At 42.5% G+C, this 27006-nt stretch overlaps 1 non-coding gene and 2 pseudogenes across 1 annotated transcript; 2 read left to right on the top strand and 1 right to left on the bottom strand.

Moving 5' to 3' along the window:
- The first annotated feature begins 11233 nt into the window (after positions 1-11233).
- Positions 11234-11369, top strand: LOC147823059 (U8 small nucleolar RNA). Its single transcript, XR_015444589.1, has one exon. It is a non-coding gene; the product is annotated as a U8 small nucleolar RNA (small nucleolar RNA).
- Positions 11370-12754: 1385 nt separating this feature from the next.
- LOC110350894 (small ribosomal subunit protein uS12 pseudogene) lies at positions 12755-14789 on the top strand (annotated as a pseudogene).
- A 2045-nt stretch (positions 14790-16834) lies between these two features.
- On the bottom strand, positions 16835-23088 carry LOC147823058 (protein-L-histidine N-pros-methyltransferase pseudogene; annotated as a pseudogene).
- Between the last annotated feature and the right edge of the window lie 3918 nt (positions 23089-27006).

The following is a 27006-nucleotide window of genomic DNA, read 5'->3' as shown; positions in this document are numbered from 1 at the left end:
AAGAAGCAATCGGCCAACCAGGACACAGGACATTCTACAGCACAGCTGACCTGGTTTATTGTTTATTAGTCAATAGCATAGGAGGAAAAGTAGAAGAGAGACTGTTCTAGTTTAGAAGGAGTCCAAAAGAGGGCTGGGGTGCATCTCTAGGGGACAGGGCTTGCTTAGCCTGGCGGCGGGGGGGGGTTCCATTCCCAGTACCCACAAAAAGAAAAACTGAAAACAAACCAAAAAAAGAGTTAAAAGAGAACTCACAGGCATAATTGAATACAATGCATAAGAGTTCTGACTCTGTTTGGATCCTGATTAAATCCTCAACTCTAAAACTGCTATATTTTAAAAGAATTTTTGGAAACTGGCATAGAGACTGAGGAGTAGTTGATAAGAAGGACTTGATATCAGTTTTACCAGATGGGATAATAGCATCGTGGGTATATAAGCAAATTTTTTTTATGATGCTAAAGTGTTTCGGGGCAAAGTGAGTCAATATCTAGAATTTTCTTTAAGATACTCCAACCGAAGAGAGAGAGAATAAATAAAATAGGTATGGTGAAACTCGATGACCATATATGTACATGTGTGCATGCATGCACATGCACATGTGTGTTTGGTACGTGTGCATGTATGTGTGCGTATGGCTTCTAAGGATGGGACCCCGGGGCCTCACCCATATTAGGCATGGGTTCTATCACTGAGCTACACCCCCAGAATATTTGATGGCCACTGAAGCTGGCTAGTGGTTCACGGACTGTTTTTAATGTAAGTTTGGAAATGTTGGTAATAAAAGGGTGAAGGTTTCGCCTTTGCTTGATCTTAATGGGCCCTGTAGACACCGACGGTGGAGGAGTTCACAGAAGGTGCTAATGACAAGGACCAGAGCTCTGGTGAAAGCTCTGTTCCAGAGACAGAGCTGTGCCCTTCCTTCCTCCTTCCTCCCTCTCTCCCTGCCTGCGTCTTAGCTTCTCCAACAACCCTAGCAAACTACAGAATTAAAAGCAGCCAGGCAGAGCTGCGGAGCATGTAGGTGTCAGGGACAGAGGGGCAATTGCTGGGGGAACTAAGCAGGCAGATTGCAGAGGGGTGGGGGATGCCCAGCTGGGGGCCCTGCTGGACCTTAGACTTCAGGCAGCCATGAGGCTTCTGTACACACGAGAGTGAGGCAATCTAGGCTCGGAAGGCTAAATGTGAATGTGCAAGGCAGGAAGGTGTGCATCCCAGAGGTCTGGTGAGGGACTCTCACCCTGCTCCAGGGCTGGGGAAGTGTACAGGGCTGACAGCTGATGAGTGTGACATTTCAGGTGCATCAAGCACCAGCAGAATCACTGGTGACTATGAAGCTAGCAGGGCGGAGGCATGGATGAACTTGAATGATTGGATCGACGGTGGGAGAGTGGGGTGAGGGCTTGGTTTTGAATGTGCAGGATCTGGAGAGAGGACAGAACAACCATGCTGAGATACTTTGAACAGTGGACTGTTCCCCCACAATGGCCATTTCAGGAGGGAGGTGAGGAGACTCCGAATCAGTGGATCAACTGGTGAAATCGTTTTTCCCTGTTCCCCTTCCCAAAACAAAACCTGACGAAAGCTTGAAGACTAAAGTGTAGAAAAACTATGAGAAAATGAGGAGTCCTGCAGAGATGAGGGGTGGAGCAATGAGTGGGAGCAACCGAGTGTCTCCAGGGGCCCTGAAGAACTCTTGCTTTGAAATCCTGTTCTCCAGTGGCTTTTCCTTCCTGCTGGGAGACCATCCCCACACTCCATGGAGCACTGCCGGAGTGAGGTCCCCATCTGCCCTGAGCTTCCTCTCGTTGCACAACTGTAGGGCTCAGAGGGACAGGAGCTTCAGCCCCTGAGGGTGTGAGGGTGTGGAGTGGCTCTATTACCCTCTCCCAAGTGCTCAGGATCGACCCAGTTCTTCCTGGAGATGTCCTCGGGAGGTGCCGAGGATTTCCCATGACCATATTCCACAGAACGGGGGGACTGTTTTTCTATCATGACTACTTAATTACTGAGCTAACAGACAAGAGAAAAAGTAGTCACATGGGGCAGGATTTCAAGAGCAGAGTTACTTCAGTTGCCTGTGGAAATCACACTAAGTTGTGCAACAAAACTTTTGGGGTGAAAAATGGACATTCAACCCTAATATGATGTTCTGACCCATCTATCCAACAGCCCCTTTGTCCTCCTTTGGAGTTGCAGATAAGGCAATGGTGAGACCCTGCCCTTACCACCCCCAAACAAACAAAAACCAGAGAAAGGCCTGATGCTTTGTGATACCCTAGAAACTATTCGCTGGTTCTTCTTTCTGATTTGTTATTTTCAGAAAATGACACCAACAGGCCAACAAGACATAAGGTGGATTTTTTTTTTCTCAACTGCCTTCCTTCCTGTTAAAAACCTCTCAAGTTCTGCCCATCCTCATTCTTTACTCTACCCCCACCACAAACCCACTTCCTCCCCAGAGTCCTAGCCTCCCCACGAGCACCCTATTCCTCCCCTGCACCTTCCCTAGCCCTTCCCACAGCTACCAGCCCAGGGGTCATGGCCAGGCAGCTGGACATTGGCCAAGATTCTTACCTCACTCCCCAGCCCTCTTTGGAGCTGGCATCGGCACAGTGGGTCGGTCACCTTGGGAGAAGGCAGGGAGGAGCAACTGGTGTTGTAGCCTGAGAGCATGGCCAAAGTGGACTCTGTCTTGTAATCACTTTAAATACAGCTTTTTCTTACAACCAACCCTAATTTTATTAATATATGAAGAACAGCTGCCACTGAGTGAATACCTGCCACCTTCCAAGTACAGGACGAAGCATGTTCCATTTAATTCCATCCCATTTTCTCAGTTAATCCCCAGCAAACCCATAAAACGGGTCCTGTTACCATCCCCGCTGAAATATGAGGAAATACAGTCCAGAGAAGTTAAAGAGCCTGCCTGACATAGCAGCCAAATGACACCATGGGCAGGGGGGCTTGCTATCCCTAATTCCCAGCCCCTGCTCTTAACCATCCTCACATACTGCTTTAAAAGCATTGGCCGCCTCTCCTCACTTGCTGAATGGAGAAGACCATTTCCAACCAGAAGCCATTTTAAAGGGATCAGGGGCCACACTGCCCTGGAGCCATGGGCACCTATAACTGGTCATCTGCAGTATCCTGTTCTTTCTCAACCCATCCAGTGCCAAGCTCCATGGTCACCAGGGCTCTGGGCCCACATCCTAGCTGGGTTTGTGGCAATGGGGCCAAGGTCATGAACCTGAGTCCTTCCACCCCAGCATCACAGGAGGCATTCCTAACATTAGCCAGCATTTCTCAAGCGCAGACCACTGGATGAGAACGAAATGGTTTAGCACAGCCCTCTAATTATTATTTTAAAGATAAACAAATAACCCATAAGAGCACACGCCCTACAGATAGATGGTCAAGAATTAAGACCGCATACAAATTAGGTTTCTATTTGCAACAGCAAAGACAGTGTTTCAGTGGATCCTGATACCTGAAAAGCCAAAATCCAAATTTGCTCCTTCTCCCTCAAAAGGTGTACTGGATGATGGTAGATGTGCTCCAAATGAGTTGAGATATCACATTCTGTTTGCCTGTTCTGAGTTTGTTGCAGTCAAGACAAACCACCTTACTGTTAGACATTTCAGAGACAAAAGTGAAATCTCCGTGGTTAGTAACTCAGCACCATAGGGGCTCAGAATACAGTGGAAATGAATAGCTATGGGGAAAAGCTGTGAAAACTGGCCTCTTGCAGCAATGGCTATGGACAGTAGGGACTGTGAATTCTCCAAAACAGGCTCTGGGTGAGGGAAGGAGATAACCTACACTGTGCAGGCAGCACTGCGGTGGGCTTTACACAGTCAAGGTGCCATGGAACTTTGACCTGAGTGGAGCAGACAGGACACACACCCATGTATACAGAGACAGACACAGAAACAACATGTACCCACAACACGGCATCGATCATGACAAGGGGAAGAGGTATGAGGGGAAAGAACCAAGTATGTTTCAACAGGGAACAGACTTCTAGAAGAGGAAGACCATGGAGCTCAGAGTTGAACAATTCAAGTCTAGATGGAGAGAACAATGTGGGTCTGTGTAGACAGAGTGTCCAGTTCCTAGGGTGCCTTTGGAGCTCCAGGCTTATACCTAGGAGAATCCTGGAGATGAGGTCAGCTGAACTCCACAGCTCTATGCTGATGCCATTTGGCTGGTATGGTTCTACCCCCAACCGATGCCCATTTAATGAGCTCACCAACATTTACCAAGCTTCTACACATGACTGGCATTGTGGCCTATCTTCAAAGAACTTAGGGTCCAGTCTAGTCAGGGAGACAGAAGAGGAAAGGGATGATTACAGTAGCCTGTAATAAGGACGATGCAGAGATCTGCCTGGGGTGCCTAGGGGCAATGGGAGGGAGACCAAGTTCCAAAGGGCATCAGAGGTGGTGGCACCTGCATCATCTTAAAGAAAATGGAAGGTGAAGAAAGTGGAAGTGGGGGGGGGGAGATCAGTCCAGGATGGCATTAAAAGGAGCGAGAACATGAGGAACTCCAAATATTTAGGTGTGGCAAGGGTTGAGAAATACATTCGATCTAGTTTAGTTTGAATATCAATCAAGGATTTAATGGAAGGCATCCTGGCATGAGAGGTTTTAAGCAGGGAAATAATAGAGTTTGTGCTTAATCCTGCAGCAGTCGTCATGGACCTAGGATGAGAAGCTGGAGGAAATTTTATGGAAAGTAACTCCTACCACTCTTCTCAGAGCTCACCCTTTCTCCCAGTCCCACACTACCCACCGCGTCTCCCTTTCACCTTGACCTTTGAGCTATTCAGTGTACCCGCCAAGAATGCTGGGAAGGCAGCCTAATCCCACACCCACAGAGGAATATCAACAGGCCCGTGTAGAGTTTAAATGGCCTTCACACGAATTTCTCCAGTTCATTCCAATCCAAGGTGTCCCCAGAAGTGATCCAGGGGACCCAGAAGTGATCCAGGGGACCAAGAAGTGATTTGCTAGGAAGATGCTACCCGAAGTCTTACAGACATCTCTGACCTACCATTCCAAAATCTCAGGAAAAATCCAGGCACTGGGCTGGTGATGCGGCTGGTGGAAGAGCATTCGCTTAGCATCATATGAGACCCTGGGCTCCATCCCCACTCAGCACCAAAAGAAAAAGGAAGTCAAGCACTAGTGAGCCTTTCTGTATTAGCTCTTAATAGTGAGAGTAGGTAGGATGAATGGATATACAGACAAACAGATCATTTAGTACTAGTTTCAGTTTCGCAGTCATATTCTGCTACCAAAAGCTCTCTTTTCGACAGCTATCTATTGTTAAGAGCTTTGGCCTATTTTCATCTTTGTTTTTCCTTTAAAATGCACACTTGATTTCCCAAACACAGCAGGTACTGGGGATGCATTGACCAGCTGTCAAAAGGAGATTTTCTCTTTTCAAACAGGAAGCAGCATTGCCCAAGTTCATTAAAAATCAGCATCAGGGAATACCTATTGAGTGTCTAATTTTATAATCAGATTTTGGCTTGAGGGCTGCAAATAACATTAGAAAGAGAGAGGAAGGGTCCAGCTATACCTGGTGGGATGAAAAGAGAGCCCGAGTGAGTGGTGGAACCAGCTGGGTCCCTCTCCGTGGATCCTGTTCTTCGTTAGCCCCATGTCCTTGAGCCTAGTGGCCAAGTTCTCCAGACTTGCTAAGTCCTCCTTCCCCAAATCCAGCTAGTGATCATTTTCCCGAGGATCAGTATGGGTACATCATGCCCAGTGACAAGAGTCTAACTTTAGAACAAGAGAATCTTGATGTAGGAAGGCACCTTTGTATTTTGTAGACCCAAGTGAGTTTATTTTCAGCCCAAACTCACACTGCAGTTGGTGACAAGGTGACAAAAACTGAATCACACCTTTCCTAACTTACCACACGTCTCCCTTTCTTCTTGCCAAGTCACCGTAACTTTGGGGCCATAAAAACACAAAACAAAGTTGAACCTTGTGTTGGGTGTTACATCCATGAGTCGTGGTTGAGCAGTAGCTTCTTTCTTTCCATGCTGGGTGTGGTTTTCCTCCCAAATGAGAACGAATTTTGTGACATTCATTCATTCATTGGTTATGGGGTAGGCAGTGTGCTTGGAGACGGCTGATTCTGCACTGACCCAGATGGCAAGGTATCTTTGGATAGAGTGCCAAAGACTTCTTGTAGAAAGCAGTGTTTCCCAGCATTCTACATACCTAGGTGTGCGCAAGGCTCCCAAGAAAGGAGGAAGGAAGCCCTGGGAATAAGCAGTCTGAGATCAGCAAGAGAACTGGCTGAGGTCTTGCGTCAGATTCTAAAATTGAGTGTGGCCAAAAATAGTTGTTGGAAGGAGTATGGGAAAGAGTTCTAGGACTGTCCTGCAGGTGGGTGTGCACTTGGCTCTCTGATCTCTGTCCTTAGCCAACACCTTTGCCTGTCTCAAAGTCCGTATCAGCCCTTTGATGCACATCTCAAACTTTTACATAAAACTTCCTCTCTTCTGTGATGCTTTTTTTTCTTTGTAGAGGATACTGGGATCTCCCAGGTCAAATTCTTTTCTTTTCTCTTAGTTTTCCCAAATGTTCCCACTTGCTGACTAATTTTTTTTTTTTTAACAATTACCATGTGTCATTGGGGTATTTACAAGTTATAAATCATTCACCCTAACCTGAACAGAGAGATGCACATAAAATTCTATAAACAACAATACAAAGTAGCATAGGACTAAATGCTATGTAGCTATGATAGGCAGGAAATGTTTCAGGAATTTAGTGGGGAGAGAGATGGGAGGGGCTGGAGTCCACAGCCTTCAGTCCAGATGCTAGGAAGGGAGCTAGGGAGCCTCCAAGCGAGGCGAGTTCAGGCAACATGAGAGGAACCGCACAGTGGAGAATGATACAAAATAGTATGTAATGACTGAAAGCACCTATGGTTTAGCACTTCTTACACACACACACACACACACACACACACACACTACTGAAGAGTGGTGAGCTGAGCCAGATTACAGAGACAAACAGCAGCTACCATATGGGAGATTCCACAAGTGTGCGGTGGGCTCCTACCTCCTACAGGCAATTCTGCATATGTTGTCTCCTTTAATTCAAGAAGTGATATTGTGAGGTAGATGTTATCACCACTTTACACTTGAGCTAATTAATGGTTAAGGAACTTCTCAAGATTATATAATAATAATAATAATAATAATAGCAATTGCACTAAGTATTCTTTATTTTCTTTTTTCCTTCTTTCTCTCTCTTTCTTTCTTTTTCTTTTCTTTTCTCTTCCTTCCTTCTCTCTTTCTTGTTTTCTTTTTTCCTCCTCCCTTTCTTTGTTTTTTTTTTCCTTCCAGTAATAGGGATTGAACCCAGGGCCTTTGCACTGCATTACATCCTTAGTCTTTTTTTCATTTCTTGGTTTAAGACAGCATCTCACTAAGTCACTAAATTGCCCAGGCTGGAGTCAAACTTGCTGGACTCTTGTCTCAACCTCCCAGAATGCTGGGATTATAGGCGTGCACCACCACACCCAGTTTAAAATTCTTAAAACAACCCTATGAGGTAAGAATTATTATTATCCCCATTTTTAGGTGGGAAAAATTGAAGAATGGATATGTTTTTAAAACTTGCCCAGTATATACAACTAAGAAGTGTCATAGACTAGACCAGGGATGGCGAACCTTTTAGAGCTTTCAGTGATAACAAACAGCCCTCTGGCACCTGTGTCCTAGGTTTGCCACCACTGAACTAGATCCTTGAATTTGGGCCATCCACTTTCAGATCCCAGTCTCTGAAGCCTCTCTCTACTCTAGAGCAAAGCTGCCAACAGAAATATAATGTGAGCCACATACATAATTTTAAATGTTCTATTATTCATCCACATTAAAAAGTAAAAAGAAACAGGTAAAATTCATTTTAATAGTACATTTTATTTACCCAAATATCCCAAATATTATCATTGCCACATGTAATCAATATAAAAACTATTAATTACATATTTTACATTCTTTTTATGTGAAATCTTCTAAATCCAGTGTGTATTTTTAAGCTTAAAGGATATTTTAATTCAAATACTAAGTTTGCATCAGAAAGGCTTGGTCTGTATTTATATTTCGCATAATTTATAGTTGAAAAAGTAGATTCACATACCCAGTTTATTCCAAATATACTTAACAGTTTTCCAATAACTGAGTTGAGCACCAAAAATAATTTTCTTGTCTCAATATTTGCATCCATATTGTCAGATCTACTTACTTTATTTTAGAATTGGCTTGACTTTTAAGCAAAACCCTATCCATTTCAAAATTATATTGAATTCATTAACTTTTGGATCAATTCAGTATTATTAACATTGAATTCAAGGGTGTGTTGCATAAACTGGACAGCAACAATAAATTCATCAATACTATGTGACTAATGTGTCCTTCCTACTTTTTTAGTCTTTGCAACTAATTTGCATAATCCTCTTGACTACAGAGTAAACCTGCATATTAAGTTGTGTTTTTAAGATGTGTAAAATTGGAGCTTGGGATGCAGCTCAGCAGTACAGCACCTGCCTAGCAAGCATAAAGCCCTGAGTTCAATTCTTGGTACCAAAAAATGAAAAAAGAGAAATGATAATAAAATGTGTAAAATCGCTACCAATTCTTATTTGGGGGGTGGTACCAGGGGTCAAACTAGGGACCTTGTGCTTGCAAGGCAGGTGGCGGCACCACTGAGCTAAACCCCCGGCCCTCAATTCATATTATTAAAAGTTTCAATTCCAACAAAAAATCTTGTATCTGTCAAGCTAGGTCACTGACAGGCTTTTCCTTCCCTTTTCAGAGCTTCAAATTTAGCTCATTCAGATGCAGTGTGAGACTAGTGAGAAACATAAATCACATTGCTGTCTTTGATTATTGAACATTTGGCCAATATTCCTTTTGTTTGAAGAAAATCTTTAATGAGAAGTAACAGTATAATAAATCTTTGTCAAAATCCTCTACTATTTAACCTGTGAACACGGCAAAGAGCAAGATCATTATACTAATTTTCTTCTATTTCCTTTTACAGTTCCACAAGAGACTGATTCACAGCATTTGCATGCCTAGAAAACAATTTTAACAACGATATCTATGACACTTTTTAAAAGACTGCATACAGGTATCTTTAGTATGAATCATTTAGGAGGATCAAAGCAATAGACAAAAGATCAGGGTTTTGTTTTGTTTTTGGGGGGGTTTTTTTGCTTTAAAATTACGATAAATACGGGCCGGGGATTTAGCTCAGTGGTGCCGCTGCCTGCCTCACAAGCACAAGGTCCTGAGTTCGATCCCTGGTACCCCCCGCAAAAATAAATAAATAAATAAATTATGATAAATCCAGACTTTTAACATAGAGCACCGTTCCTTATGATGGAAGCTATGTTTTTCATGTTTCACTGAAGATTTTGACCAGTGTAAGAAAAAAAATCTACACGATGAGTTCAGTTTTTAGGCTGCAAAATGACAACAATTTTAAGAAAATTAACTTGAAAAAAAGACTTTTCAGACAAAACACAGTCCAAGTATTAATTGTATCCGTTACACCTAACCAAGCTGAGGAAATTCCTTACACTTTTTCAAACCTGGAGTCAACTGAACTTTGATATTGTTAGAAAGATTTTGTAGCCAGGAATGGTGGCACACACTTGTAATCCCACTGCTTGGGAGGCTGAGGCAGGAGGATCACCATGAGTTCAAGATCAGCCTGGGCTACATAGTGAGTTCAAGGCCAGTCTGAACTATGTAGTGAGACTGTGTCTCAAAAAAAAAAAGAAAAAGATAAAGAAAAGAGATTTTGCATTCAATGGGCAATCACTTGGTTGCTTAAGAAAAGAACATTCAATTTTCCCCTTCAGCTTTATTGAGGTATGGTTGACAAACACAAATTGCACAAATTGTATATATTAAAGATATACGATATGATGATTTGATACACATTGTGAAGTGATTACCAAAATGTGTGTGTGTGTGTGTGTGTGTGTGTGTGTGTGTGTGTGTGGTGAGAATACTTAAGGTCTATTCAGTTAGCAAATTTCAAGTATACAATACATTACTTTATTTATTTATTTTTTTGGTACCAGGGATCGAACTCAGGACCCTGCACTTGCAAGGCAGGCGGCAGAACCACTGAGCCAAACCCCTGGCCCATACAATACATTATTAATTATAGTCATCATGCTGTACATCAGACCTCTAGAATTTAATCATTTTATAAATGAAAGTCTTTGTCTTCTCACCAACATCTCTCCATTTCTCTTACCCTCAATCCCTAGTAACCACCATTCTCCTCTGTTCTTTGAGTTTAACTTTTTTAGATTCCACATATAAGTCAGATCGTGCAGTATTTTTCTCTGTGTGTCTAGCTTATTTCACTCAGCATAATGTCCTCCAACTTAGCAAATGGCAAGATTTCCGTCTTTTTTCAGGCTGAAATATATATATTTGATATGATATATAATCACATTTTCTTTATCCATTCATCCATCAGCAGGCGGGAGGCTCTTTCTATATCTTCTCTATTATGAATAATGCTGCAATGAATGGCGTCCAGATCTCTCTTCATTTCCTTTGGATGTACACCCAGAAGTGAGATTGCTGGACCAGATGGTAGTTCTACTTTTAATTTTTTGAGGAACCTCCAAACTGTTTTCCATAATGGCAGTGCCAAGCTTTCACTATTTGTAAAATATCTTTCAAATTTTATCTTATACTTTTCCACCGAAATTTCCATAACTAAAATAGTAGTTTCTTTGACTATTTCTCCATTTAAAAATGATTGTCTTTTTTAATATAGGAATCCAAGTTTTCTTATACATAGTTGACTAACATAAGCTCAGATTCTGCTCACATTTTAAAATAAATATTTGTTGGATATCTACTAATCATTTCAGGCAACTAATATTGATTCTCTCAGCTATTGAGAGGAAACTTCTTATCAAATTCACTATGCATTAGCTGAAAATATCTCCTGCAGTTGTCCACTTTATCTCTAAATTTAAAAAAAATTACACTTGCCATTTGTCTTAGTCTGTTTTATTTTGTTTTGTTTTGCTGCTATAACAGAATATCACAAGCCAGGCAATTTATACAGAAATTTATTTCTCACAGTCTGGGAGGTGGGATGTCTGAGAGCGAGACACCAACATCTGTTATCAACAGAGAGAGGGAGTGGGAAGAACAGAACACTCATGGTTAGGTGCAGTCATTCGTACCTGTTCCTCCTTCCAGAGGGCAGATCAGAACATGATCATTGGAGTTCTCACTGTATGTGATTAATATCTCTGCATACTCAGGAACTGCAGTACCCTGACGGCTCCTGTCTGATTCTTCTTCCTGGATAAAGAAAAAAAGAAAGAGAAAAGAAAAAAGAGAGAGATGGAAAGGAAATTGCCCTTAGAGAGATTGCTTTTATAACAAAGACTCTCCTGATATAACTAATCCTCTCCCATAACAAATGTAAAGGTCCTGCCACATGTGGTGGTGCACACCTGTAATCCTAGAACTTGGGAAGCTGAGGCAGGAGGATTCCATGAGTTCCGAGTTTGAGGCCAGCCTGGGCTACAGAGTGAGTTCAAGGCCAGACTGGGCTTGTCTAAAAATAAAAGAACAAATGTAAAGGCCCTACCTCCCAATACTATCACAGTGGCAATTAAATTTCAATGTAAATTTTGAAGGGGACATTCAAACATAGGTCTGTTGGTTTTGCATTTATGATTTGCCTTCTTTCAGTCTCTATTCTTTACTATGCCAACAATGGTATTTATTAGCTTCTGTATCTCTACTCAATTCCTTCATCTTAAGTACTCAAACTTTTTAATATTTATTTTTTGTTAGGAACATAGTTTATTTTATAATATTCAAAATTAAAATAAGCACTTAAATTTTATTACCAATTTTTGACTTACATAAGTAACACTAACTTGCATTATCTGAATACAATATTCAGGTAGATACATTAAACTGTTACACTGGTAAGATCAATCATTCAAACCAATCAATCCATTAATGTCAACTAGATCAGAAATGTGTTTATGTACATACCAGAAACTATGCATGCACCCAGCACACACATTACAATACAACAATATTTTCCATAATATGTTTAATGGAAAAATGATTTAGTGTTTCAGGTGTTAAATTAAAATTAAATTTAATTAAAATTTAAAATTCAGTCATTCAGTCACATTAGCTACATTTTACATGCTCAATAGCTGCCTTCGGTTAGTATGTCAGAAACAGAGCCCTGGATTAGTATGTCAGAATCAGAGCCCTGGATGGTCTCCCTGTAGCAGAATCAGCGTTATGATTCAAGTCTGATTCCAAGTCCAGTATGCCTTCCACAGCACTTTATTGCTTCTCAAGCAAGGAACTCTGGCTGCAAGAAGATATCTTTATGGCCTCCCAGATTCCAGGTCTATAAACTGGGATTAAGAGAGCCAATGTCAGTCTTCAACAACCAGGACACTAGCCAAGTAAGAGGCTGAGAGGGCAGATATGGGTCTCCTTGGAAGCAAAAGAAGACAAATGAGTATAAATCATTTCTGACAGTGCTTTTGAGATACACAGATATCTGGGGTCAATAAAAGCAAAGACAAAGCCCTACAGACAGGTAGCTTTGAGAAGCTAAGGACCAATCCATACTCGGTTAATAGTGGAGAAGCATGGTCCACCCCTGTGGCAGTCTTATGTGGAGTACCCATTTCTCTAAAGATGTCGGGCAGTGGCCTTAAGAAAGGCCACCAGGACAGCAATGAACTGCAGCATAGGTGGCATAGGGAAAAGGATAGAGCTTTGAGTTCAGTTCTGAGATGTGTGCTGTCCAAAATGAGGTATGAGAACAAGGGAACAAAAGGGAAAGAGTGAAAACTGGAGGTGCCACTCCAGCCTCCTTTATTCCCATGAGTTTCTCTTCTTACTTTGCAGTTTGTCTGCACCTTCCTGTTTTTGGTTCTTCCAGATGGCCCACCTCTTATTCTCTATTATCTTTCTGTGTTTGTGAGTCCTAGGCTGGTTTCTACTTTTCCATATCACAAGTTGTACAATTCCCTACATTTTGCAGAACTTTTCCTTTCCTTACTGGACTAGTGCCATTCATAAAAATCACTCCATTATTCAGAAAATTCTGAATGCACTTTGTGTGTGTGTGCGTGTGTGTGTGTGTGTGTGTGTGTGTGTGTGTGGTGCTGGGGATCAAAACCAGGGTCTTGGCCAGCTGGGGATCAAACCCACTCTAGGAAAGCACCCAACCACTGAGTCATGCCCCAGCCTCCAGAATGCACTTTCTGTCTCAATTGATTTTTATCCTATTTGAGGTTTGTTGAATTTCTTGAATTTATGGGAATATAGTTTTCATCAAGTTTGGAAAATGTTCTGTCATTACTTCTTCAAATAGTTCTTCTACTTTCCCTACCGTCCTTTAAGATTCCAACCAAATTGTGTTAATTTGTCATATTTTCATGGGTCACTGTGGGTCTGTTAATTCTTCATTTTCAGTATTCCTCTTTGTAGTCTGGATAGTTTCTTCTGCTGTATTTTCAAGCCCACTGATCTTTTCTTCTTCATTGTCCATTCAGTGAATCTTTCACTTCAGATATTGTAATTTTCAGCTCCAAAAGTTCCATTTGGTTCTTTTTTTTAGAATTTCTATTTTATTCTTCTACTTTTATGGTTTCCTTTACACTCTTAAGCACATTTATAATAGTCTTGTTATGTCCTGGTCACTCAGTAACATACTGTGTACCATTTCTGGTCTGTTTGTATTGACTGTTTTTGTTCTGTTTAGAAACCACATTTTCCTCCTTCTTTGGATGTCTAATAATTTTTGATTGGACATTGGACTTTTTATTCCTATGGGGGTTGGTGTTTGGGCAATTAAGTTATTTGTAAACTAGTTTGATCTTTTTCAAAGCTTGATTTTTTTTTTTTTTTTTTGGTTCCGGGGATTGAACTCAGGTCCTTGTGCTTGCGAGGCAGGCATCAGAACACTGAACTAAAGCCCCAGCCCCGTCAAAGCTTGATTTTAAGATTTTTAAGGGAAGATATAAAGTAGCCTTTACTTCAGTGCCAATTTAGCCCTACTATATAGACAAGGCCCCCCTAGGGTCTCTTCTGAATGTCACAAATGTTCAACAAAATCTCTCCATTCTGTTTAGTTGGAACTTGATTGTTTTCCAGCACTGTGGGAGCTCGGTAGAGGGCTTAGGTTACGTTTCCTAGGAATTGTCTGTGCCCTGTCTCACGAAACAGTGCCTTATTTAGCTTAGTGTTTGGCCTACGACTCAGAAGGGTCTTGCTCTTTCGCTCGGCCCACAAAGACTGGCAGGATGGGTAAGTGTCAGTTGTGATCTTTGTATTGTCAGGAAGCTCTGCAGTTGCCAGTGGGACCAGAAGTGGCACGATAAGCAATCCAAGAAAGCCCATCTGGGCACATCCCTGAAGGGCAACCCTTTTGGAGATGCTTCCTATGCAGAGAGAATCGTTCTGGAAAAAGTTCAGGTTGAAGCCAAACAGCCAAAGTCTGCCATCAGAAGTGCATCAAGAACAGCAAGAAAACACAGCTTTTGTCCCTGATGATGGGCGCGTGAACCTTATTGAGGAAAACAATGACATTCTTTCTGGTTGCTGGATTTGGTGGCAAAGGCCATGCTGTTGGTGACATTCCTAGAGTCTGCATTAAGTTTGTTAAAGTAGCCAGTGTCTCTCTTTGGCTCTCTACAAAGGCAAGAAGGAAAGGCCAAGATCATAAATTTTGATGATGAAGACATTAGTAATAAATTTTTATATTAAAAAAAAAGACTCAAGGGGCTCAGGATTTCTGGAGCTCCTCTGCACACCTCCCTTTGGCACTCTGCTCCACAAATTCCAGCTACCTCAGTCTCACAAACTCTGACATTTTCCTCCTCAGGTTAGTAAGGCCGCAGTGTCTACTTGGATTCCCTTTCTTATGGGCTGCAAATTGCCTCCAGGCAGAGAGCCAGGAATACTGGAGGGATCACTTCATTTGTTTTCTCTTCTTTGAGGGATCCCAATCCTGACTGTTTCATACAGTTTGCCCAAGTTGTTTGCCCTAGTTGTTTACTGGTGAGAGGGCAAGTTCAATTCCAGTAAAAGTTCATGTCTGGAAGTAGAAGTTTCTTCACAGAAATTGCTTTTTTTGTACTGCTAAATTTGTTCCTGCTGAAGTCAATACAAATATTTTTCTGGACAAGTCAAACTGTCTCTTCTCTTTCTAACTTTTTTCCTGTTGCCACTCACAGGCGATTGCTTTCTCACCCATGCTTCTTTCTCCCCAGGAACCTAAGAAATTGCATTTCCTTTGTTTGTGTTTTAGCAACCCATCTGTTCCTCTAGCTTTTTCTCTGCTGGTGTTACTTCACTGTCACTTCTTCTGTGGTGGGTGTCCTCTAAGAAGGTGCTTAAGGCTGCTCCTCTTCCATTATTCAGCTTTTTGGGGGATCCCTACTTGGTGCTTGGGGGTTGGCAATCTGTCTGCTAGCTGGGTCAAATGCAGGCAGCAAAGGATTCTCTCCATATCTGCTTTTCCTTTCTGTATGAGCCCAAATTCCTCCTCAAGCTCACCATTTCTAAAATAGAGACTCTACTCTCTTCATTTTAAAATTTAAAAATACATAGGTATAGAACCCTATTATTTCCTACATATAAACTCTATAGATAACATAATAAACACCTATCCACCCAATATCCAACTAAAAAATATAAAGAATTACAGATGTAGTTGCAGCCCTCAAAGTATCTCCCCCATATGTATTTGTCTTCCTAGCCTCCTCCTAGGAAGTAACAAGTTTTCTGAATTTGATGTTTTTAATTCCCACTCTGTGTGTGTGTTTGTATGTGTGTGTTTTAGGAAATAGACACATAAAGTTTTACATACATGTGTCTGTACACGTTTATATTCTGCATGTAACCCTAAGCGATAAATAGCATTTTACACATTTTTAATTCCATTCATTCATCCATCCAGGGTTGTTGGTTTTCTGAGCTGCTGTCTGGACACAGAAAACAAAACAAAGAGACACTCAAAAGAGCTCTAATTACCAGGGGCTAACGACTCTCCCGGGAGAGAGATTATCTTAAGGGGAAAAGCAGTCACTATAACTGCTTGTCTCAATAAACAGCCTTGGCAATCTCAGGGGAAGGGCGATCCTGGCCCCAGTGAGGGTTTGCCATTTGGTTTTGTTTCCTGAACTCATGGCTGAATTCTGGAAAGAACAAAAGGGCTACACAGAAGGACTATAATTGTTCCACTGCCTCTGATGTTGCCACCCTCACCCATCAGTCTCATCTGTGATGTTTTCAAAGCACTCTCAGATTCCCCGCCTGACCCTCAAAGTAAGCATTAGAGTCCCTGTCTTATAGGTGAAGAAACTAAGGCCATAAAGATCTGAACTATATTTACTTCCTGAACGTCCTGAACATTCCAAGTTTTAATGAGCACCCTGACCTGGAGAGTCCATAGAAACATTAAGACCCATGTGTCTAAAGCATTTCCCTGCTTGCAGCCCCTCCCAGTTAACAGCTGCAGAATTAAACCTCTTAGAGCCAGGTCTGATCAAGGGCTACCCTCTCCCAAAGTCTTCCATAGCTCCCCAGGGCCCAAAGTCTTCACTTCGGCATTTAAAGTCCTTCATCGTAGGCCTCAAACCCATGTTCCTAGCTTTATCTCTTACTACTCTCCTACACCCTGGTCAAACTATTTGCTATTCTCCAAATGGCCACACACATTCCTGTCTCAGCAACCTTGTTCTGCTCTTCTCCTATCTGTTCTCCATCTTTTATTTTTATTTTTTATTTTTTGGTACTGGGGATTGAACTCGGGTCCTTGTGCTTGCAAGGCAGGAGGCAGAACCACTGAGCTAAATCCCCGGCCCTCTCCCTCTTTTCTCTACATTGAGTTTATGCACTCTTCAAAGCCAATATTAAATTTCCAGCTCTCCCCTGTGACTTGTTCTTCATTTCCCAATCAGAATATTATTTTTCCTCCTTTGACTCTATCTGTATCCTTGGTGTATACCTTATTCTGTGATTCTTTTCATGTTTGGCTTTACAACCCATGAAACTATAAACTCCAAGAGTTCATAAACTGTTTCTTTCTCACCTTTGCTTCCTTAGCTCCTCCTAAAACCTGTAAGGAAGTAGTGCTGTGTAAGATCACTGCACTAATGTAGTACTTTCTCTCTTTAACAAAAGCAACACTCACATCATTCTTGTTGAAATATAGAGTCCAACGTGTGCAAGGCAATAAATGCATCTTGCACAAGGTGAAGGTCATTGTCCACTCTTGTCCCATGAACTTGACCCAAGTCAGCTGGGAAAGGCAATCACTGTAACTCAGGGTGTGGGAGTGGGACTTAGTTACTAAGATCAAGATGAGGCCTGAGCTAATCAAGAACCTGGGAAAGCTAGCATTTTGCTTTCTCTATAAGAAGATCATAAAAAGATTGTGTTTGAATGGTGGTAAGGAATTAGGTATACAAGGTAGGTAAATGAATGGGTGTGTGTGTGTGTGAACGTATGTGTGCATGTATGTGCATATGGGATATCCAGAGAGGTCACTCAGCCTTGTTTGTACATAGTGAGGGCTGTCTTGTTTCTGACCTTTGGCCACTGCCACAGCAGGAGCTAAGAGCTGCTCTGGGCTCTGGGTTTTCTCCTGTGCAGCCCTCCTGGATGCTAGGCATGATGAAACATGGAGACTCATCATGTCCACACATCTTTCACACATTTGTTTCTGTCTTGATTTTTTTCCTTCAAGAGGAAAATGAAGATCATGTTATTTGTATAATTTCCCTCTTTGCTGTGGTCTACTTCAGGCCATCAGCCCAGCCTAGTCTTCTTCTTCCCCCAAATTAATATACAACATGTCATCACCTCTTTTTAAAAATAAAGATTCAGCTCTCCAGCTTTAACGATCTTAAAAACTCTATGAACTCAACATGAATAACTTTGGATTCGACTTCTCTCGCCTTTTTCTTCCTTCCTCTGACATCCCTCTCCTCCACCTCCCACAAAAGAAAACTGTCTTACTTTTGGGCTTTTTTGTTCAAGGCTTCCAATTCATTTGATCACTCAGTTCAAAACCTTGGCATCGTTTCTAATTCTTCTCTTTCACTTACCACCTCCAACCCTATCTTTAATCAAAACTCCCCAGCGTTTCGTTTGTAATGTCTCCTCACATCTATTCGCAAGACCACATTTAGTTTAAGCCCCTCAGCATCAACAAATGGGGGATAGGGCAGAGTTAGGAAATTATTTTTTCCCTTTTCCACCTCAATATCCTTATTTCCCTTAAGGAGCTCGGGGAAAGTGGGGAAAATCTCTGTGGGAAGCTGGGAGTGGTGGCCCACACTTGTACCCCCAGAGCTTGGGGAAGCTGACCCAGGAAGAGCACAAATTTGAGCCCAACCTGAGCAACTTCGTGACTTAGTGAGAGCCTGTCTCAAAACAAAAAATAAAAAGGGCTAGGGGTGTAGCTGGGCATGAAAGCTCTGGGCTCAATCCTCAGAACTGAAAAAAAGGCTCTATGGCACCTGCTGCACGCACAGCTGAGGTCCACCCATTTCAAGCCTTGACACCTGGATAACGTGATCATCTCCAACCAGCCCCTTTGGTTTCCATTTCCCCCACCCAGTGCTCTTCAGCCGTGACTTTCAACATAACGTCTTTCTTTCAAGGACTTGTCAGCGTCTCCCTCTCACCTCAGGACTGGGCACAGGCATGTTGGCACTCTGTGATTCCGTACCACCTTCATTCTCTGCTGCTTCCATGAATATGGGCACTTGGGAGGGGCTTCTCACTGTCTTCCCTCTTCCTTCTACACACTCGTCCAGGAGCCCAAGTCTTCTTGCTTGGGGTTCCATTCAGTCTCTGTATCCTGATCACCAAGCACTATCTTCAGTCTGATCTCTTTCCCGCCTGACGGCAGGATCCATGCCTTCTGCATGTCTCTCCAAAGCAAAGTGTCCAACTTCTTGTGTCCACCTCTTCTTCCCTTCTCTAAATGGCAGTGCTGTCCACTAGCCACTCATTATTCCTCGCCTGGCCTGCTGGTCCCCTTCCTCTGGTCTCAGCCTCTGGAATCACTTCATCCTCCACACACAACAGTGCTAGTTTCCTAGAATGCAAATTGGATCACGCCACTCTTGGGCTTAAAGACATTCAACGTGGTCCCACTGACTGGAGGATAAAGTCCCACAGCTGTACACAAGGCCACCTGACCACCCTGGCCTCCCCCACTCGGATCCCTGTAGCCTCTGCTTTCCCGGTTCTGGTCCCAGGGCTTGGGATGATTTCCCTTTTCTTTGTTTCCTGAAAGCTGCTGGTTCCTCAGGGCTTATGTCCAGAGCCTTTCCCTCCAGGAGGCCTTTCCTGCTCCCCACCTACGGTGAGCACTCTTCCTCCTCCTCTGTACTTCTGTCTGTCCCACCATTTAGTATACTCTCTATGGTGGGGGTTGCTTTTTGATAGGTCTCCCAACACCTCAGCAGCTATTATGTATAGTAGCTGCCCTCTTCCTATGGTGCCTTGCCCCCTCCCCTGTGTGACATCATGCCAAGATGGTTGCTCCCACCAAAGAATAAACCCTTCTTCCCAGTATGCCCCTGTTCCTGCCTAGAAAGTAACCTAATACTCCCTCACCTCCTACCACCTAGTGACATCATGGGCTCCTCCATTCCCTAGTCACTACCTCACTCAACCCCACCTCTGCCCCTACAAACCCCACCCCAGTCTCTATAAAAGACTCTCCCTGCCCCGGCCATATTGCTTTTGTCTCTCCTTTGTTCAGAGACAGCCCAGCAGATCTATTCCCCTAATAAAGGCTTATTGTGGCCTGGTCTGGTCTTGGTCTTCGGCCCTTTTACCTGACACTTTTGTTTTTGTTTGCTTCCTCTTACAGACTCTAAGGGAGCGAATTGCAGTTTTTTCCTTTGTATATTTAATCCTTGATGGGAAAATAACCAATAATAAGCCCTGAATGTCTGCTGAGTAAGTAAACAAATGTACCTTTTCCAGCTTTCTCTCCCACCACTTCCTCCAGAAACTACTTTTGTAGTCCACACCTTTTTTTATGTTTTTGGCAGTACTGGAGAGTAAATGGGGTCTTTACATTGAACTACATTCCCCAGCTCCCCCTTTTAAAAAATTCTTTTGAGACAAGGCCTTGCTAAGTCTCTGAGTTGCCCAAGCTGAGCTGGAACTTGTGATCCCCCTGCCTCAGCCTCACAGAGTGCTTGGATTACAGGCATGCACCACACCTGGGTTAATCAACACATCTAGCCTTCCTTTTCCTTGTGGGCTCTTTGCATTTCCACACCTCCCCATTATGTCTCCCGTTGTTCCCTGGTGGACAGCGATGTAATGAGACAGAGTTGGACCCTTATAGTTGGAGAGACATGCAGTGAGCAGTTGAAGTGGCCTCCCTTTCCTCTCTGCTTTTCCTCTACTTGTGCAGTTACACTTGGTCCTCCAGGTCCAGCCTAAGCCCCATCTCCTCCCTCTCACAAAAGCACCTCGGGAGAGGCTCCCGCAGAGTCTGTTGTCTTGGTGCTCATCTAGTGCTATCCTGAGAGGTTATCTACTCCGGACTGCAGGCCGCATCTCTTCCTCCCGAGCTTGTTTCCTTAGCTGGGAGACCACAGTGTTTATCTCTAGACCCTGCTCATAATAGGCCTTCAATAAATACATGGTGCTATTTACCCTGTTCATAGCGCAACCAGCCATCCTGGTTTTCCCAGGACTGAGGGAGCTCCCAGGATAGGGGATTTTTAGGTTTATAATTGGGAAAGTTCCTAGCAAACACGATGAGCTGATCACCCTATCAGTTCATGTGAGCTGCTTAGATGTCTGTGTGCAATTGTGTGGAGGAACCTCGGATGCATATTCCCTGCTTGGTTTCCATAGCTGAACCTTTTCCCCTCCCTAGGATTGAACCCAGAGCCTTATGCATGCTAGGCAAGCAGGCTAACTTTGAGATACACTCCCAGTTTTAAAAAAATTTTCTTTTGAAGCTGTGTGTGGTGGTGAACACCTGTAATCCTAGCACTCTGTGAAGCTGAGGCAGGAGGATTGCAAAATTGAACCCAGCCTGGGAAATTTTTTTTTTATGTTTTTGTATTTTTTATTAGTACATTTGTAGTACATAATATTTACATTCCTTATGTGAAGTTGGCACATGTATATAGCACATCTCAATTTCTTTTTTCATCCCCGTTCCTTCCCCTCCCTCCTCTTCCCTCTGTCTCTTGATTCTCTTACTTTTTGAGAAAGATCTGTCTCCCTACTTCCTATTATCTATCTCCTATTTTGCTCTTTATTTGGGTTTCTCATGTAAGAGAAACCATGTGATATTTAAGCTTGTGTGTCTGATTTATTTCAGTTAACATTATGATCTCAAGGTGCATCCATTTTACCACAAATGACTCAAGTTCATCTTTCTTTATGTCACTGCATTGTGCACAAATATCATATTCCCTTTTTCCATTCATCTGTTGATGGACAGATAGGCCACTTCAAAGAGTGAGCTATTATGAATTATATTATTATAAACATGGGTATGTATCACTGTAATATGATGTCTTTAACTCTTTTGGAAAGATACCTAGAAGGGGAATGCTGGGTCAAATGGGATTTCTTTTTTCTTTTTCTATCTCCAAAAAAGTTTATTAGCATGATTAAAAACATTTTCTTGAATAATAACAGAAAGTTTCTAAACATCAAAGAGTATCAGTGGCTATACTTTATAACCAATATTTGGAATGGACTGGATAACTTTATTTCCAGTCTTCATTTTATTAAAAACAATCCATGTACTGGTTCCATGGAGCCATGAGTATTGCTTTGAGAGTGAGTCCCTACTGCAATTAAGTATAAAAAATATCTTCCGTCATAATTGAAGTGTGACCTGCATTGGAGTGTGACTCTGAGTAAAGAGCTGATCAAAATCCGCAAGGAGTTGGGTTTCTGTTTTTTAAAAACATTCCTTTTACACACTACAAAGAAATAATTAGTATTTTGGCTTTTTAAATTCCTACAGGACATTTAGAATGGCAGTCCCCAAAGGTGCTCCCACCACACAACTGTGAACTCAGACCCTCTTCTGGAGGGTGGATACTGAGGGTGGACTTTGGCCTCCATGTGTTTATACTGGTTTGAGAACAAAGACAGCATCATCCAGAACGTAGTAGTCATTACACATGTCGCCTTCACACAGGTATGGCAATCTGGTGAAAGCTTCGGTGACAAAGCTGGCTTTTCAGAACATTTCAGGGAGGCTATTCACTTGTTTTTCCCAATTCTGTACCTTGATTTCCAAAATTTCTAATGGTTTTTCCCACTTGCCACCATTTTCCACATAAGGATGAAAGGGCAGGACCAGGGCAAGGATGACCCTGCCTCTAGTTGGCTCCAAGACACTTCTGATATCTTTTAACAAAGTCAGGGGCTGATCACAGCGGTCCAGCAAATTCAAGCACCTGATGACATCATTCTGGAACCCTGTATTCTGCCACTTGTTGATACCAAGCACTCTGTATTTCTTCTTCTAAAGCTGCCATATCATAGTTTCAGAAAGCTCAATGGCATAGATTTCTTCAAAAAGAGGGCTCATGATTTTTGTGACTTCTCCACCTCCAGCACCTAAATCAACAAGTCTATGGGTTTTCCAGTTAGGATTAATTTTAAGTAGTCTCTGAAATTAATCTGGTGAAAACACAAACATTGAGCCCAGCAACCCACTGATAGATGTTCTAGACATAAACAGGCTAAAAACAGATGACACAAAAGAATGATATAATTGGATAAATAGCCAGCCTGATTTTTCAAAGCTGTTGTTTAAGAAGGTCTGTGTTCCTTGATCAAGGTAACTCTGAACGAAGATAGCCTGGAGTGATTCACCTAACTTCTCTCTGTTGCACACTACCACTGGTGGGTCTCCTTCCTGCCACCCAAGGCCACCACCAGCCCACCCCGGCCGCTTGTCATGTTCATCATGTTCACATACAGGGAGCGGGGGGAGCAGGCTCTGTAGTGTTCACATCCTCTCGAATGGGATTTCTAGTTTCAGTTTTTTTAGGAATCTCCACATTGACTTCCATACTGGTTGTACTAGTTCACATTCCCATCCACATTGCAGAAGGGTTCCTTTGTCCCCGAAGCCTCACCAGCATTTGTTATGTTTGATTTCTTGATGATGGCTATTCTTCCTGATAAATTTTCTCTGACCCTTTCTAAACTAAATGAGACCCTTTCCCCCACTGTTTTCTCACATTATCGTAAAGAATATTTATGATGGGTCTGTTCACTTTTTTATGTTGTCCCTTCTCATAGATTAAAAATAAGGTCTATACTGTATTTATCTCTTCATTCTTGGTGGCTGCCACATTGCCTGACACAAAGAAAGTACTTCAGAAATGCTTGTTGGATTGAATTAAAGTGTAGGCCCTCACACCAACCTCAGGTATTTTGGTTCCACTCTACAAACATAAAGGTGTATGGCATGAGCTGAGCCTTTTCAGACTCTGTCCTGGTTCCTTGTCTATACAGGCTGAGGAATGAGCACACCAGGAGTTAGCTGACAATAATGATTGCAGTCTATTTGGATAGGGCAAAATATGTCAAAGGAATTGGGGAATAATCAGAAGTATAAGTACATTGGCATGTTTTAGGGGATCAGTTATACCTCTGCTGTGCCAACAGGCTCCATTTGCTCCATTTGCAAGTCCTGTGTACTACTCACTCAACATAGTAAAATAAATTGTCACTGACCTGGTGTAAACTCCTGATTAATCAGCACAGTAGCCTGGACAATAACGTGTAACAAACTGAGTCCAGATGATAAACTTAACAAAAAGTATAATTATTAAGCAAAAAGTGGCAGAAACTGAAAAACACGACTATTGATCTTTCCCTGTTAACAAAACAGTCTTCCTAAAGAATGCAGAAATTCTAATTGTCTTAATGTGCACTTGTGCTTGCAAAGTGACCAGACAGACAACATGGAATTAGACCCTGAAAATCTAGAAAAGTGCTGAGTTTAGTTTAGGAAAACCAAATTTCACATAGTATGTTACTAGTCAGAACATCTTGTTGCACACAAAAATGAAAGTCTCCTGTAAGTGACAAGTATTTTCTTAAAGAATTTTGATTCTTGGGGTATTTTTTCCTCCCCAAAATATCTGGTGACTTGAATTTGAAATGCCATTCTCTCTTCAGGTTTTGATTCACTCTTTCTTTAAAAGTTTGCTCACACTTCTTACCCAGGAGGCCATTTTGGACAAAGCCCATGACAGTTTTGCTGGTACCAAACCTCCCAAGAATTTATTTCTAGTATACATTTGTGTGTGTGTGTGTGTGTGTGTGTGTGTGTATGTGTGTGTGTGTTACTGGGAATTGGACTGAGCTACATCCCCAACCCCCCTTTTTTTTGCGGTACCGGAAATCGAACTCAGGACCTTGCGCTTGCGAGGCAGGTTCAGCGCCACTGAGGTAAATCCCTGGCCCCCACCCACCCATTTTTTTAATTTGACAGAATCTCCTTAAGTTGGCCAGACAGGACTCAAACTTGCTATCTTCCTGCCTCAGCCTCGAAGCGTGCTGGGATTATAGGCATGTGCCACCATGCCTAGTTCCAATATCTATTTTCTATCTATTCTATCCATTACCTGTTTTCCAGTATTTATTATTTATCACACTCCAGTATAAATTTTAGTTTTACTGTATTGGTTTCTTACCCTTTATTATTTTATATGAATCATCTTTATTGCAAATAGTACTACTTCCAGCTTCTAGACATTTACCATATATTTTAATAATATTCAGGTGACTACAAAATTATGCTTTCAAACTTCTACATGCATAAGAATAACCTAGGGAGTTGGTTAAAAATATTCATTGCTTCTTTTCCCATAGGTTCTCATTGAACATATCAGGAGTGAACCCCAGGACTCTGCATTTTAGTAACTACTCAGAGGATTCTGATACAGGAGATCCAATAACCACATCTTTAGAAATTTTACTGTTGAAAGCTGAAAATTAGATTGTCCTATATGATATATCTAGCCCGTGCTCAGCAGGTGACATAGGTGTGCTAAATACCTGAGTTTGTGATCTCTTGGTCTTTACACATTTTTAGGGGAGAAAGAGATACTTGGGGCCGGGGATTTAGCTCAGTGGTTCTTCTGCCTGCCTCACAAGCACAAGGTCCAGAGTTCGATCCTCGGTACCAAAAAAAAAAAAAAAAAAAGAATAAATAAATAAATAAGAGAAAGAGATTCTGCCCAAAAGCACAAGGACAAGAGACATCATTTTCTGGCCAGATTATCATGAACAGTTTCATAAAGGATAGGTTTTGAAGAAAAAATAGATTTCAACAAGCTGGGAACGTTATTTGAAGATGCTGGAACAGCAAAGGCTAAGTTTCAAGGAAGCTTTGGGGGATCAGGAAAGAAAATGCTGTGCCTAAACTGAAAGAAAAAAAAAAGAATAGAAAAAGGAAAGAAGGAAGGAAGAGAGGGAGGGAGAAAGAAGAATTATGTAGACACTCGGTCTAGGATTTACACCTGGAATGACAGCTAGGCCTCAGACTGAAGAAGCCGTGATTTGCACTATTCCATAGGCACTGGGTGACTCTTCAAATGAGCAGGTAGGCCAAAAGCGGCGCTTCAGAAGGTCGATTTGGCAGTGACTTGGAAAGTCCTGCACCGCTTTTGGGGCTTGGCTATGCAAAGTGTCAGGAAGCGTTGCTTTTAAACTTTTGTGGAGGTCGATTCTACACGTCTTGGAGCTTGACTAGATGAGAAAGACAAAGGTGTCTAGATGCTGCTCAGGTTTGAACCCTCTGGACTGGGAAGACAATACAAACTGGATAAGAAGCGTGTTAAGTACGCCTAAGTCTAGAATTCGATCTTGTATACAGTGCTAGAATCGTCTGCGCACATGCATCAAGTCGCTTTGCTTAAATACACAGCATTATTTTTATTATGTCGAAAGGAAAAGATCTCACAGGACAGGACTACAGACTTGGGACCACCACCGCAAAGGCGGATTTTCAGAGCACTTATGGTTTAAATACGATTACATGGAAAGCACTGACAATAAACTAAGATGAACAGGTCCTTAAGAAATTTAAAATCTAGATGTACTCTCCAAGGAAGAGATCCCAAGAGTAAATGGCAAGATCTCAAATCTATAAATCCTCGATCACCAAATTTGTAATTTGTACTCGTGTTGTAGTCTTTAAAGTTCTTTGGCTGAAGAAGGGGTGAAAATTAGTTGGCTACTAAGGAATACGAAACCTGTTTTTGGAGGGCGTGAAAATTGCAGAATTTTTCGAAGTAGTACCCGCTAGAATGCTCAAACCCCACGAGAGAGCAGCTCTCAGGCAGGTGCAGTGCCTAAACTTCAAATTTTTCCCTGAACTAGCAATCTTACTGTTTAGCTCAGGGAGGCTCTAAGGCCCGCCCATAAACCTAGTACCTCGTTCTGATTGGTGAGCTCACTTCAACCTTAAAACTTGGGCTCCTTCGCCCGTCAATCTTACTGCTCCTGCGCCCAACCCTTGCCCAGCCCCTCTCATGACGTAACACGTTGCGCTCGCTCTTTCGCGCTCTAGCCCTCAAACTGCACCCCTCCCCGTCGCTTCAGTTCTTTATTGGCCAGCAGAGACGAAAGAAGGGGAAGGACGCTGCATTTTGTTCTTTGAACTGCCCTTTCTAGTTTTCCACTCTTCTCACAGGCTGTCAGGAGAGCAATTATAGCCCGGCGCTGCGCGCAGGCGTGCAAACGGGCCAGCTGGTGGAGGGGCACTTCCCCTCCCTCCCGGGAGAATTCCTGACACGGTTGTGACGCAGATGGCACCCCGCTCGCAGCCTTCACTTGCGATTGGTTGTAGCCGAAGTCTGTCAGTCAAACAGCCACGCCCCCTTTCTCAGTTTAACCTCGCGCCTCCG

Source organism: Heterocephalus glaber, unplaced genomic scaffold (genome assembly GCF_053883595.1).
Source record: "Heterocephalus glaber isolate CG9 unplaced genomic scaffold, H.glaber_assembly_v1.0 deba00001600, whole genome shotgun sequence".
Lineage (NCBI taxonomy): Eukaryota > Metazoa > Chordata > Mammalia > Rodentia > Bathyergidae > Heterocephalus > Heterocephalus glaber.
Note: the sequence above shows the minus strand (reverse complement) of the source record. Positions and strands in the feature narration are given on the sequence as shown.